Here is a 13,630-nt window from a genome sequence, read left to right on the forward strand (position 1 = left end):
GGTAGATAATTTCGTCAATTTTGGAACTAGCATTAACGCCAACAACAACGTCAGCTTCGAAATCCAACGCAGAGTAACTGTTGCCAACAGGTGCTACTTCGGACTGAGTAGGCAATTGAGAAGTAATATCCTCTCTCGACGAACAAAGATCAAATTCTATAAGTCACTCATTATTCTCGTCCTGCTATATGGTTGCATAAGCATGGATGCTGACAATAGCTAATGAGTCGAAGTTACGAGTTTTCGAGAGAAAGGTTTTGAGGAAGATTTATGGTCTTTTGCGCATTGGCAACGGCGAATACCGCAGTCGATGGAACGATGAGCTGTATAAGATATAGAATGGCATTGACATAGTTCAGCGAGTTAAGAGACAGAAATCGCGATGACGTTGTCTGCGCCCATAAAGAAGAAGATGAGACCTGCATAACGGTATTAAAAATCATATTTACAATGAAATAAGTTTGTACAAGTTGGATAACCGTGCACAAGAGTTGTCTCTGTATAACTAGTTTTCATATGAGGTCCTGCTTCTTTTTACTGTAGTTTAGACTTATACATACGAGTACATATGTATGTATTTGCAAGTGTATGCACCAAGCGTAATAATAACTTGAAAGCAAAAAATTGTCAACATTATGCGGGTTCTTATTTCGTAAAATCAGCTCTTTTCTATGGACCGTACAAATAACTACTGTGTACTTCAACTAACAAAGTTATTTGTTGGAAAGCAGCGTCTTTGTGATGATTTGTTGGATGCGACAAGCTAACAATTTGTCTTGAGAATTATTGCTTATCCACTGCAGTAATAAAAATATAAGAATTCCTGTCGTTTTTTGGACATAATTTGTAGACCTAGTGCATTTGGTAATGAAGTCCATACTTATTTACATATACTGAATATTTTTACACTCATATTATTTGACTTAATAGGCTTGTCTACCTTCGCGATTTGAAAAAACATACTTTTTATTTGTATATTTCTAATATAGACATACATAACTAGAAATATGCTATATAAATATGCTATGTATTAAAATCATATTCGTTTGCGAGATATCGAACCCCAAACCCGACCTTGTGCTGGTGTTTCTTTATTTATCTCTAAACGCGTTACCAGCTTAGTGTTTTTTTAAGTTTTGGGAGAACTTTAACAGATATTCGTAATCTGTACAATATTACTGATTAAAGAAACATCTTGCTCTGTTTAGACACGAGCAGCTTAGGATCTATCTTTTCGATTTGGAGTGAATATCTTTAGTGAAGAAATAGGTAAGTGGAAAGTTCGAAGACAACGAATAAATAGTGACCAAATAAGTTAAAAAGAAGAAAAAAGGTAAACTTCGGCTGAACCGAAGCTGCTATAGCGGTCCCATCTGAACAAAATATTCGGAGTCTGTACCGTTGTTTTGAAAAATAAATCATAGCGCCATGAGTGGGGCCGCCGACGTTTCCTCTTGGGTGGTAGACACATTATGATCCTGTTAAGGGTACAAAACAAAAAAACAACTTTGAAGAAAAAGAACGGGTGTCATACATAGATATCGTCACCTAAAATGCAAACAACGTAACAACATTTTCGGAAATTTACAGAGGAAAGAATGAAACATTTAATAAAATGAAACATGAGTGAAACAAAATTTAAATATTGGTTAAAATTGGGTTATATCTTATAGCCGAACCTTAAAATGTTGGACATATGTACTTAGATGTATGTATGTAATTTGAAGTAGTGGATTGTAATCAATGAAACACTCAATTTCGAATTTTTTTGATCATAAGTACATTATTTTGCATTTTAGTTGACGATATAGAGAATGCAAAAAAAAAATATTTAAGGGGTTAAATGGGTTTACAGGTTTCAAAAATCGTATTTTTTCATTGTCCTATTAAATTCTACAACATCTCTGGAATATTGTCCTAAATTTTCATCTTGACCCGAGTAACAGTTTTGGAGATACTGCCTTAAGATCTTGTGCGCTCGAGGCTAGCTAGGCTAAGTGCGCCGTCTTCAAACGCGTTTTCTCGAAACTGTGCTTTTGAAGTCGGTTGGCAGGATTTCTTGAGAACTAGTCAATCGATCATGAAATTTTCCACAGGTCTTTGAGATACAATTCTTAAAGACTTGGACGAAGAATTGTGGAAAAAAATGTCACAAAATTTTCTGTGAAATTTTAATTTTTTCTAAAATAGGTCTGCCAAAAATCCAATTTCCAGTTTTTTTCCTTCGTCGAAGTTCTAAGTTAAGATTTTAACTAAAACACGTATTTTTACAATTTAGATGATCCTGTAAGAAGTTATCCTGTCAACGCAGGCGCATCTTTTTTCCTAGGGGTCACCGGAAATGGCGTCGCAATGGACGAGTTTAAAATATTTTGTCCAAAAATTTCAAAATGTCTTTGTTAATAGTGTATGTTTGTAACAAAAAAAAAATTCTAATAAAATATTTCATTTTTTATGTGAGAAAAAAGTTGTTGAAAAAAGGCAGTTTTTTACCCGAAGAAACCCATGTAATCAGTTCGCAATTACACTCAAAGTGCGCTGCATACGGCTAATAAGGATAATGTTTGACGCAAAAGTCGCATTTGAGTTGTGCGCTCATACACACTCGAGTCAAAAACAAGTTTCCAGTTCTTTATTGTCCCGCAAGGACTTTTCACTCGCATGAGCGCCAAAAACAAGTTTTATGCAACTCAAAAAGAACAAAATAAGAATGTGATCATGTGAATGCATCGGTAAAACATTTTTACTTCGTTTTTTCTTACATTTTCGGAAGTAGTGAGCCAAAAAAGTAAAAGGCGCGAACGGCACCAAAGAAAAAACAAGACATGGAGCCTACGTTAACAATGAAGCTGAAGTCGCTGTAAAAGGCAGTGCTGGCAAGAGGCATAGGTGCGCATGCGCCCGTAAAGAAACCAACAATATTCTACTATCTGTGTATGCGTGTAACAACGGCAACGTTGAATACTGGAACCTGAATTTGGTAAAGGAAACAGCATCAATAAAAACAAGCGAAACCAGATTTGGCGAACTCTCCGCTTATAAGTCGACGAGCGCGAATTCGAGTTTGCAAAGCTGCGAGAGTGCATTATAGTGGACAGACATGTCTACCAACACGCTTGTACATATAGCTTTTCAGTTTTTTCTCCTTTATGTGTATATGTATGTATATTTATAGTGTAGACGCGTCGCGTCACTGCCGCCTAAACTCCGACGTCTTCCTGCTGCTCGAAAAGACAACTTGTCATTGCTGGAGATGGCCGGTGCTGGCGTTACCAAAAAACGTCTAAATCTTCAAGTAATCCCCGATTTCATTCATGATTTTCTTCATACAGTCTTTTTACTGGACAAAACTACATATCCTTTTCTCATCTTCTACATAGAAGATGTCGGTCTACTTCGTTGATTGTGGATATGGTTGTGCATTTGTATTTGCATTTTTTTTAGAAAGGCACGCATGTTGGTTGTTTGCTTACGAATGCCGTAATGGTGTTGCGTGAATTCTACTGAAATTCATGAGTTGTGATGACTTCAATTTGCTGCTCTTAACTTTGAGTTTTGGTGTTTGTTCAACGTGTTCCAAAGTTGTCTCTGTTTCATATTTTTTTTATCACCGCACAATTTGAAGAGTTCGTCGGTCGTTTGTTGCTAAGACCGTTTGAAAATTTGAACTCACTTTAGAGTAGCAATTGGTACCTTAGTATACAGCGTCTACCAAACGGGATGCCGGGATTTTGTTTGTTATAACGCTTGGAAATTTTCCAAGAATGTTCCGCAAATTTACGTCTTCCTGTCGCTGCTGTAACAGCTCATCGCGCAAAACACGGTATTTTGAGTTGAGGCCCATTTCTGGCTTAATAGCTTTTTCAACAAACGAAATTCTCGTTATGGCGGCGAGTCAAATCCTCGTGTGGTTTAGGAAACGCAATTGCATCCAAAAAATTGACCGTTTGATGTGGATTGTGGTATCGCAACCTAATCGGGCCTTATTTCTTTCAAAATGAAGCAAGAAATTCAAGCGTTTTACACGATTTGATGGACTTTTTCCCGGAATTAAATGAAATCGACGCGGACGATCTCTATTTTCAATAAGACGGTGCGCCTCCTCGTATTTCCGGTCTAAACATGGACACGTTGCATGCAAAGTTTGGCGTTCGAAAAAAAAATGGAGTCAAATGTTCGCCAAGATGATGTGATTTAACGTCTTTCGTTTTCCTGGGGGTATATTGAATCAATCAATACTTTTATGGAGAATATCAAAAAACAAGATCCCTTCGATATTTATTACTCCACAGAAATATTCCAATACGGCGGCGAAGAGCTGATAAGGAACAGAATATGGAAACGACCCATCAAAAGACAATTTACACACACCACCTCTGCATCGATTTCAAACCTGCTTTTGACAACACAAAAAGGAGCTGCCTTTATGTGAAGATGTCTGAATTTGTAATCAGTATTCCCGCAAACAAACTAATAAGCCTGTGTAAACTGACGTTGAGCAATACCAAAAGTTCCGTCAGAAACGGGAAGGACCTCTTCGACCTCATCGATACTAAACAAGGTTTCAAATAATGCGACTCCCTATGGTTCGACTTCTTCTATCGGCTGCTGGAGAAAATAATTCGAGCTGCAGAGCTTAATAGAGCAGGTCTCATTATTCACGTCCTGCTATATGTTGCAGAGACATGGACGATGACAACATCTGATGAGTCGAGAGAAAGGTTCTGCAGAGGATTTATAGCAATTTCCGCATTAGCCCCGGCGAATATCGCATTCGGCGGAAAGATGAGCAGTATGTGATATACGACGACATTGACATACATGTAGTTCAGCGAATTAAGAGACAGCGGCTACGCTGGCTAGGTCATGTTGTCCGGATGGATGAAAACACTCCAACTCTAAGAGCATACGACGTAGTACCAGCCGGGGGAACAGAGGAAAAGGAAGGCTTCGCTTGGAATATCCAATTGGCGCCACGTAGCGAATGGAAGAAACGACTAGCGCTGTTGTTAACTCTTCTGTAATCGCGTAACCGGTGTCTACTCCAGTAAAGAAGAAGAAGAAGCTACTCTGGCGTTCAAATGGATGAAAACACTCCAACTCTAAGAGCATACGACGTAGTACCCGTCGGGCTAAGCAGAGAAAGAGGAAGACCTATACTCCGTTGAAAAGACCAGGTGGAAAAGGAAGATGAAGAATTGGAGCCAAGTAGCGAAAAGGAAAAACGACCGGCGCGTTGTTGTAAACACGGCTGTGAAGTCGTAAGCGTCGTAAGAGTATTCTAATAAGTACTTTAAATAAATGCATCTTTATACCTTATGAGTCATCTAAGTATTATCATACCAAAGTTGATATCGTCTAATAATCAGATATCACCGTATGGTCGTGGCATAACCGCGAAAAGTTTAAAAACAAGCATCACGACTGAAGAAGAAGACGAATTCAAATTCTATAAGTATGTAATCAAAAATTTGTTTTCTTAGATATTCAATTTCATGAATGCTTGTAACCACTACTTATTTAATTTTCCAGCTTAATGTCATTTAATTATTTTTATTTCGTTTGGAATCGTTAAAGTGTAATATATGCATGTATGCGTGTAGATAATCGATGGAGCTATTTTCTAAAAGCCTGCGAACACCAAAAAAAAGAAAGAAAACAAAAACAGGAAAACCAACACACCGCCAAAGGTCACAGAAGTTCATGGTTGTGCGTGCGTCAAACTTGAACTAAATTGTAGTTAATCAATAGTTTGGGCGCCCACGCTTCTTTCCAGGCATAAAGCAGTGCTAGAATAAGCGATAACACCAGTTATTAAATGTGTGTGAGTAGCTTAGTCCTTGAAGCACTTGTAGAGAAGTATTCATGTCGCTATTTCAGTGAAGGTTAAAATAAATAAAGACAAAGGCTTTAAATAGGAAAAATATTTATAATTAACGCATATACTCGTATGAGCATAGTATTCGGATGTGTTATAGCGTGGTATATAAATATGACATATGACAGATGATTAAGTTTAAAGGGTGGACGAAATAGTATGTTATATAATTTTTTGTTGTAGTAGTTTACTGCAGGGGCAGATCGAAAACAGAATTTTGGGTTGCTGTGGAACAATATAATTTTTACTTGCAAGTCTAAGTCCTCTTCTTCGCGGATCGTCACTTATGATGGAAAGAATGTAAAAGTCTTAACTTTTAGGTGGGGAGTTTGCCAGATTCACTTAACCCCCAAATACGCAAAATAAAATTCAGTTAAATTCCTCATAACCGGACATCCACCATCATAGTGGTTCCCTCCGTCTACATTTTAAGAAATCTGGTCCGTTTCGTGTCCGGTCATTGGAACATACTTATATCCGGTTATCCGGTTGATTGTTTTGAATAAATGATATTTATGAAAACGTTATGTTCATGAAATTTGTTCGGTTATAAAGATTGTTCGTAATGGGCAATTTCACTGAATTATTTTTTGTACTTGTCCTTGTCTTCATTTTTAATAGCACTCATCTAAAGGATTGTGTGTCACTTCGAATACTATTAAACTTGTGCGAGTCATTGCAGACATATCCCACCCACCACCTCCCACTTAGCCAGTCAATGGCAATCGGGATGAATATGAAAAAGTCAATCGAAATATAAAAACTGGGTCACTTTGCGCATATTAGTAAAATTTGATCATCACTCATATAATAACCATTCTTTGCTTGTGTACCTTCAATATTTAAGTAGCTGAGCTATTTTAAATGATTGAATATAGTTTTCACTGATTAATATCGACAATACGCAAATCCGAGCACTTTTTGTACTCTGAACAGCAAAAAGACGTTGTTTGTAACATTTAAAAGAAACGTCGAAAAAGCCTTTTCCCATTCCTAATCTAACTTCAACTTATTTTTTTATATTTTATTATATTTATACATATTTAATGAACCAAATATGCACCATATTGGTCGACCACTTCTTGCCATTTTTTCGCTAGAGACATTATTCCATCAGTGTAAAACTTTTCTGTTTTATCGGCGAAAAACTGCGACAAGTAATTTTCACAGGCTTTTCTTGAAGCCAACTTTACTCCATTAAGCGAGTTCTGCATTGAACGAAGCAAATGGTAATCCGATGGTGCAAGGTCAGGGCTATAAGGTGGATGCATCAAAACTTCCCAGCCAAAGTCCATCAGTTTTTGCCGTGTGTTCTAGCGTTGTTCTGATGGAAGACAAAGCCCTTTCTGTTGATGAGTTCTGGACATTTTTTCCGATTTTTTTTTTAATCTCATCAGTTGTTGACAGTAAAATGTAGAGCTGCTTATAGTGTATGATTCCTTTTCAATCCCACCAAACACTCAGCATAACCTTTCGAGGCGTCAATCCTATCTTTGCGACCATTTGTTGAGCTTCACCACGCTTGGACCATGATCGTTTTCGCACATTATTGTCGTATTTGATCCACTTTTCGTCTCCTGTTGCCATTGGCTTCAGAAATGGTTCGATCTCATTTCGTTTCAGCAAAGCATCGCAGATGTTAATGCAGTCCATTAAATTTTCCATAAAGAATTCATGTGATACCCAAACATCGAGCTTCTTGTTGCAACCAACCTTTTTTAAAAAGTGAAAACCGTTTGATTATGATTGTTAAGTACCTTAGCGATGTCATGGCTCCTTATGTGTCGGTTCCGGTCAATCTTTACAATAATTGCATCGACTTTTTCAACGATAGGTCGACCAGAGCGCGGAGCATCTTTCACATCGAAAATTCCGGAACGGAAGCGAGAACCATTATTGTGCTACACGAACTGATATAGCATTGCCTCCGTAAACTTCACAAATTTCATTGGTGGCTTGCTTGCATTCTTCCCTTTTTTTATACAAAAATTTCAAAATATAGCGAATTTCTTCATTATTTTCACTCATTTTTGAACAGCTGTAACTTTTTTTCAACTTCCCCGAATTTAATTTTTTTTGGTTGAATGAAGCTTAAAATCTCACTTTTCCAACACTATATGATATGACACAATGTGATTGATATCTCTGGAGATATACGTTGCAACGACATCTATTGACAAAATACGAAAAGACTTTTTCGACTAGCCTATATTTAACAGTTGATTGGCAATTGTTATTGTCTTTGGAAGTACGTAGATAAATTCAGCAGCTTTGCTTGCTACTTATAACCGCCTAACTAAAAATGCGACTTGTCAAATGGTATGAACTTTCGAAATCTTTTAAGTCGTAAATTTCTATAAAAGCCACTAAATATACCGAAAACCGAATTTTCAAAATGTCACGATATAAGACAAGCGATGAACGCCTTACCAAGCTCAGTTTAAAACCAAAGCAATAAATATGTGTACTTACTAAATACAAAACATTATAAAACATTTCACGTACTCATTTTACCTGCACAAAGAAGCATATTTATTTTAAGTGACAGCAAATAGAATGACAGCTTCGCTTTAAATTAGATTGCCGATAACACCTGTAATTGTCAATTAGAGCTAAGCAAAAAGGTCTACATTTTTCATTATTGCCAAGGTGTTAAAACTGGCAGCTAATAAAAACACTTTGCAAACGCCAACTGAATACAAAGCATTTCCACAGATTACAATCGACATAAGATATTAACAAACTACCTTTAATCGCTTGTCGCAGACAGCTCGGCTTGATGTAAAACTTCTGAACCACCGCCGTTGTTTGGTATTACTACGGCTTGTGTCTGTGTGTGTTAAATACAACTAAACTTTTTAACTTTTTATATATTCCTTCGAAGACTACTCAGCAGTTTTATACTTTTATATTTTCTTTTCTCACTTCTATTTATTTTATTGTGTACATTACATTACAATATTACGGATAGTGCGTAGGATGCGCTGAAGATACAGCCTTAAGAAGCAACTTTTGACACAGCAAGCAAAAACTTTCGAATTCAAGCAAAATGTTGCAAAATAGTTCCAGAGGTAGTAACGTTTTTGTAAGAATTTTTCTCCGCAAAGTAAAATTTCACCAAACCTTCTTGGTTATATTTGTCGGATATTATTTGCAGAAATAGTCGACTAGCTGGTAAGTCCTCGGGGCTGCATGCCAAGGATTATCAGTTAGTTGTAGTACATGATCGTACGATCGATTAGCACGTATAGAGCCATGGCTTAGATCTCAAAAGCATTGCAGACTTCGGTAGGACTTCAATTATCGAATCTGCCATCTGCCCGACAGCAGTACTTGAAGTCATGCTTGAACTCACACAGCTTCATCTAGTAACCGGTCAGGTAGCCAAACACACATTGCTTCAAATTACAGTAGAAGGGTTTGGCAGAAGTAGGTAATCTCATTCCAGCGCATGAAGAACTTAAGTGGTGAAATACCATTGTTCCGCCTTCCAAGAGACAGCATTATCAAAAAAGTAAACTCCACTAAGAAGTTCAAGGTCCCCTTGAGCAGTGGCTGAATGGAATGATTCCACTCTCGAGCTACTGCTTAGGGATAGTAAAATCAAGTGATACTCGTACACCGACAGTACGAAAACGTCGGAGTGAATTAGTGCAGAAGTCATACCTCCGGGAAGTTTTCCGAGCATATTTCAAGCATAAGTCGGTGCGTAGAGATAAACTTTCAATGCAACTATAGCAATGAAAGTATAGCCATACTTAGCGACAGTAAAGCGGCACTAAAAGCGATCTCTGCCTACGAGATCAAACCGCCACTGGTGCTGAAGTATGTATTTAAAATGGCTGAGCAGTCTATCGGAAAGGAACGAACTACACCTTTTCTGTGTGCCCGGTCAAAAAGGTATAGCCGGGAAGGAACTGACTGATGAGCTCGCCCGCGCCTCAGCATACTCTAACATGGTAGGACCTGAGCCCTTCATTACGGTGTCCACAAAGAAGCTGCTCCGAAAGGAAGAAGGAGTAGGGAGGAGAGATATTGGCAACAACTCCAAGGCATGCGCCATGTTAAGTTGCTAATCGGTGGTTACAACCACAGCGCATTTAAATATGTAATCAATCTCCCAAGGGACAAACTTAGGCTACTTGCCACATTCTACACTGGCCATTGTAAGCTCAAGAAGCATTTATATAATATGCGACATGGAGTCTGAAACTCCAGAACACTTGCTAATTGATTGGCCAGCAGACTATATATACTATAACAGAGATCACATCGCCTCAATAGCAATCAGCACTATATTGAGATTTATCAATATGCTGGGGCTGTGCAAGTCGCTCTCACTTAGGAGAGGACACAATAGACCTTAGGTCGCGGTATAATCCTCATTTTTATCTTATTTTATTTTCGAAGAATAAGATTTAAAATAATTGTAAATGTATGTTTACTGGGCATACTGCTTTGGCCGTTATTAGCAATCACAACTTGTGTCATTTGCAACATTCTCCAGCATTAATGCTTATCTCAATCTTCGACGGAGTCTCATTTTACAGAACACTGATAACATCGGTAAAGACACACAAAGTGTAATATTAAAGTTAGTTGGTATATTTTATAACTCAAATAAAGAAGCTTACACCATTGGCATGTGGTGTACAAAGCACGGGAAGCCGTGGGACGTGTCTGCGATTGTCCTGACTCGTTTTAAATTTGTTATGATGCGAGAAGAAGGAAGATCAACGCTCACAGCAAGCACTACATTAAATTTCTCAATTGCACATGGACTGACAGTGGTCGCAGTGGGCAGTTGAAAATCATTAAGCTATTTGTAAAAGTATATTTGTAGAGTTGTGACGATGTGCTCTGAAGAATCAAAGTAGAAAGTGTAGATGGTTGAAGATAAACGAGCTTCTTGCAGATAAACGTTTATCTCAACAAATTAACGCCTCGACGGTTTCGATTAGAATTTCAATTAGATTACATTTTATGCAATATTTCAGCACACATGCCAACATCAGCACGAATCTTGAAAGCCATAAAAAAATTTAGAAAAAAATTTAAAACAAAAGAGATTGTATCATCTGTGTACATACATATGTCTTTAACAGTTATTGCCCTCTGTTGCTTTGTGAATCAAGTGTGAGTTTTTAATTTATGCCACTTTAAGTGCTTTTGGAATTTTCTATTACTCTTACTCTACGTCTCATCTTCTCTTCATCCTTTCACTGCACATTTACAGACGTCCAAATCCATGCATTAAATGGAGTGTCTATATTAATTATGCAAATAGTTGGCAATGCATTGCACTCGCTTGCAATCGTATGGTCGAGTACCTACGTGGGTAGTGTTGCAAGTTATTATACTGTCATCAGTAATTTAGATTGTCTCAAATAATGCAACAATAAATACAGAAGAGAGCGTATTTCAATTAATGCACGGTGGCTACGGCTGAATAATAGAAAGCATTTCGAATTCCCTACAGAAAAGGAAAATAATCAAGAGTGTTAAGACAAAGAAAGATAGGATGCCATCGGTTGCATAACCTGAAATAACATCCCCGGCCCGACACATAGATGGCCCTACTAGGATTAAATTCATATAATTTTTACTTAGCTCTAAACTTCAAACAGCGCGTGTATAAATTTGACAGCTGTCAAATCATTATTATTATGTCATTTTGAATGAAGCAGCTTTTGTTATTGTGAAAAAAATAGTTGAAAAGAAATTTCGCAAATAGATAAAAGATTGTTTTTTCAAGCGAAAAAATACTGTTGAAGAAAAATCTTGACTTAATGTTGAGGTTGCCGTTACTACCCCAGAAAATCGACTATGGAAGATTGTTATAATAAGTTTAGACGTGGCGCTATGGACGCCCAGACGAGTTACCTACGAAAACATCAAAAAAATCCCAAAAAAATAATTCTGGATGACCAGTGGCGTAGCTACAACTTCGGGCGCCCGGGGCCAAGGATGTTCTGCCGCACCCTTTTTTCTACCTACCTACAAGTTTCATGAGGTGGTTCGAACTAAAGTGAATTTTTACAAAATATCTTCGATATTAAGTATATAAAATTTAGGAACTAGAAGCCACGCAAATTCTGAAAATTCTAAAATTCTCACAATACGGTTTCTGAGGAAATTAATAGTAAATTTACGAGACATCTTATTAAAAGCCATAGAAAATACCCATCTCAATATCTTGTACACTTTTTACACAATTCGCAGGAATTTTTTCCCAAATCGGAGTTTTCGAATACCGTCGAACATTGTTTTGCCGCCCCCAAGACGTTGCGCCCGGGGCCCAAATTTGTGGCAGCGCTTGGAATACTTTTTAATAGCTAACTTGACAAAGGAAGAACCAGAACAGCGACAATTATATATGGTATTTAGCTTTATTGGACTGTTTGAAGGACAAAACACCGCATTTGAAGAAAAAGAAAGTGCTGTTTCACCAAGCTAATGCACCGTGTCACAGGTCAGTGACATAATTCAATAAATTGGGCTTCGAATTGATTCCACATCCTCCATATATTCTTTAGATCTGACCCCAGCGACGATTTCCTGTTCTCAGATCTCAAAAGAGTACTCGCTGGGAAAACATTTTCGTCAAATGAAGCGGTGATCGCCGAAACTGGGGCCTATTTTGAAGCAAAGAACAAATTGTACAAAAATTGTTTCGAAAAGTTAGAGGGTCGTTATAATCTGTGTATCACCCTTAAGGAGTACTCGATTAAATAAAAAAATTGCATTTTGTCAAAAAAATTTATGTTTACTATAGTAAACTTTTCTTTTTATTTTTGTCATTTTATGTTTGAATGGATTTCATCCTACTAAGATTTTTTTTTATATTTTTTTTTAGTTTTATTTTAGTTATTTCCTTGGTCTATTAGAAGCTAATTTGAAAATTGTTTCCAATATCTTTTTTTTTTTACTTTTATTTATATGTTTACATAAAAAAGTACTTACGGTTTTCTAGAACATCTGTCTGCTTCACATCCGTATATATGTAGATATGTTTTAAATTCAAAGAGATTTCCGTGTTTCCTTCTTCTTCTAAAGAACACTCAAAAAGCAATTTATAGCTGTAAAAAAAAGAAAATATAGTAAATCATTGTCATAAAGTCAAATTTGCTGAATGAACAAAATTTATTAAAATATTTATATATAAGTATACGAATAGAAAAGTGAATACCCAGTAGGAAAGTTATTTTTTGGAGGCACGCGTGTATTAATATGTCATAATATTCTTAATCTGATATTCAACTAGAGGGTCTTTATATGCAATTTTGTGATATTTTAATTTATGATTTAATCAAATTTATCATTTTCATGGTTTGAATTTATGACTTCAGTAGTAAATGTCTTCAATTCGTAATTTCTCTGCTCGCTCACCTCGGCCCGCTGCTCTCATGTCAAAAAAATAAAAATTACATGTAAAAGCAACAACAACATCATCAAGCTGATTTCGTACAAAACTTAAGACTTCATATAATCAATATCTGATATACATACATACTATATGAAGGGTGTGTTGACACATCCCATTCAACGAAGGCCTCTCTCTTCTCTTTGAGTGCATCACTCAATTTTTCCAGCTGATCACAAAACATTTCAAAATTAATCTTGATATTGTCTGGCAAAAACTTGAAATAAACGTTCCCTTTGAAATCCAATCAAACATATACGTAATTTTTTTGGTGATTATCGACCCTCGAAGTGTTTTGTGCTGGTTTGTCCTTTTAATCTATGATCTGT

The 13,630-nt window shown here is 36.8% G+C and overlaps 1 long non-coding RNA gene across 1 annotated transcript in view; it reads right to left on the reverse strand.

Annotated features, from left to right (window-relative positions):
- Positions 1–11,765: 11,765 nt before the first annotated feature.
- Positions 11,766–13,630, reverse strand: part of LOC125776300 (uncharacterized) — a 57,986-nt gene continuing 56,121 nt past the window's right edge. The window contains exon 3 of the long non-coding RNA XR_007421618.1: positions 11,766–12,957. This is a non-coding gene — a long non-coding RNA (uncharacterized LOC125776300). The remainder of the gene's footprint in view (positions 12,958–13,630) is intronic.

Source organism: Bactrocera dorsalis, chromosome 2, assembly GCF_023373825.1.
Source record: "Bactrocera dorsalis isolate Fly_Bdor chromosome 2, ASM2337382v1, whole genome shotgun sequence".
NCBI lineage: Eukaryota > Metazoa > Arthropoda > Insecta > Diptera > Tephritidae > Bactrocera > Bactrocera dorsalis.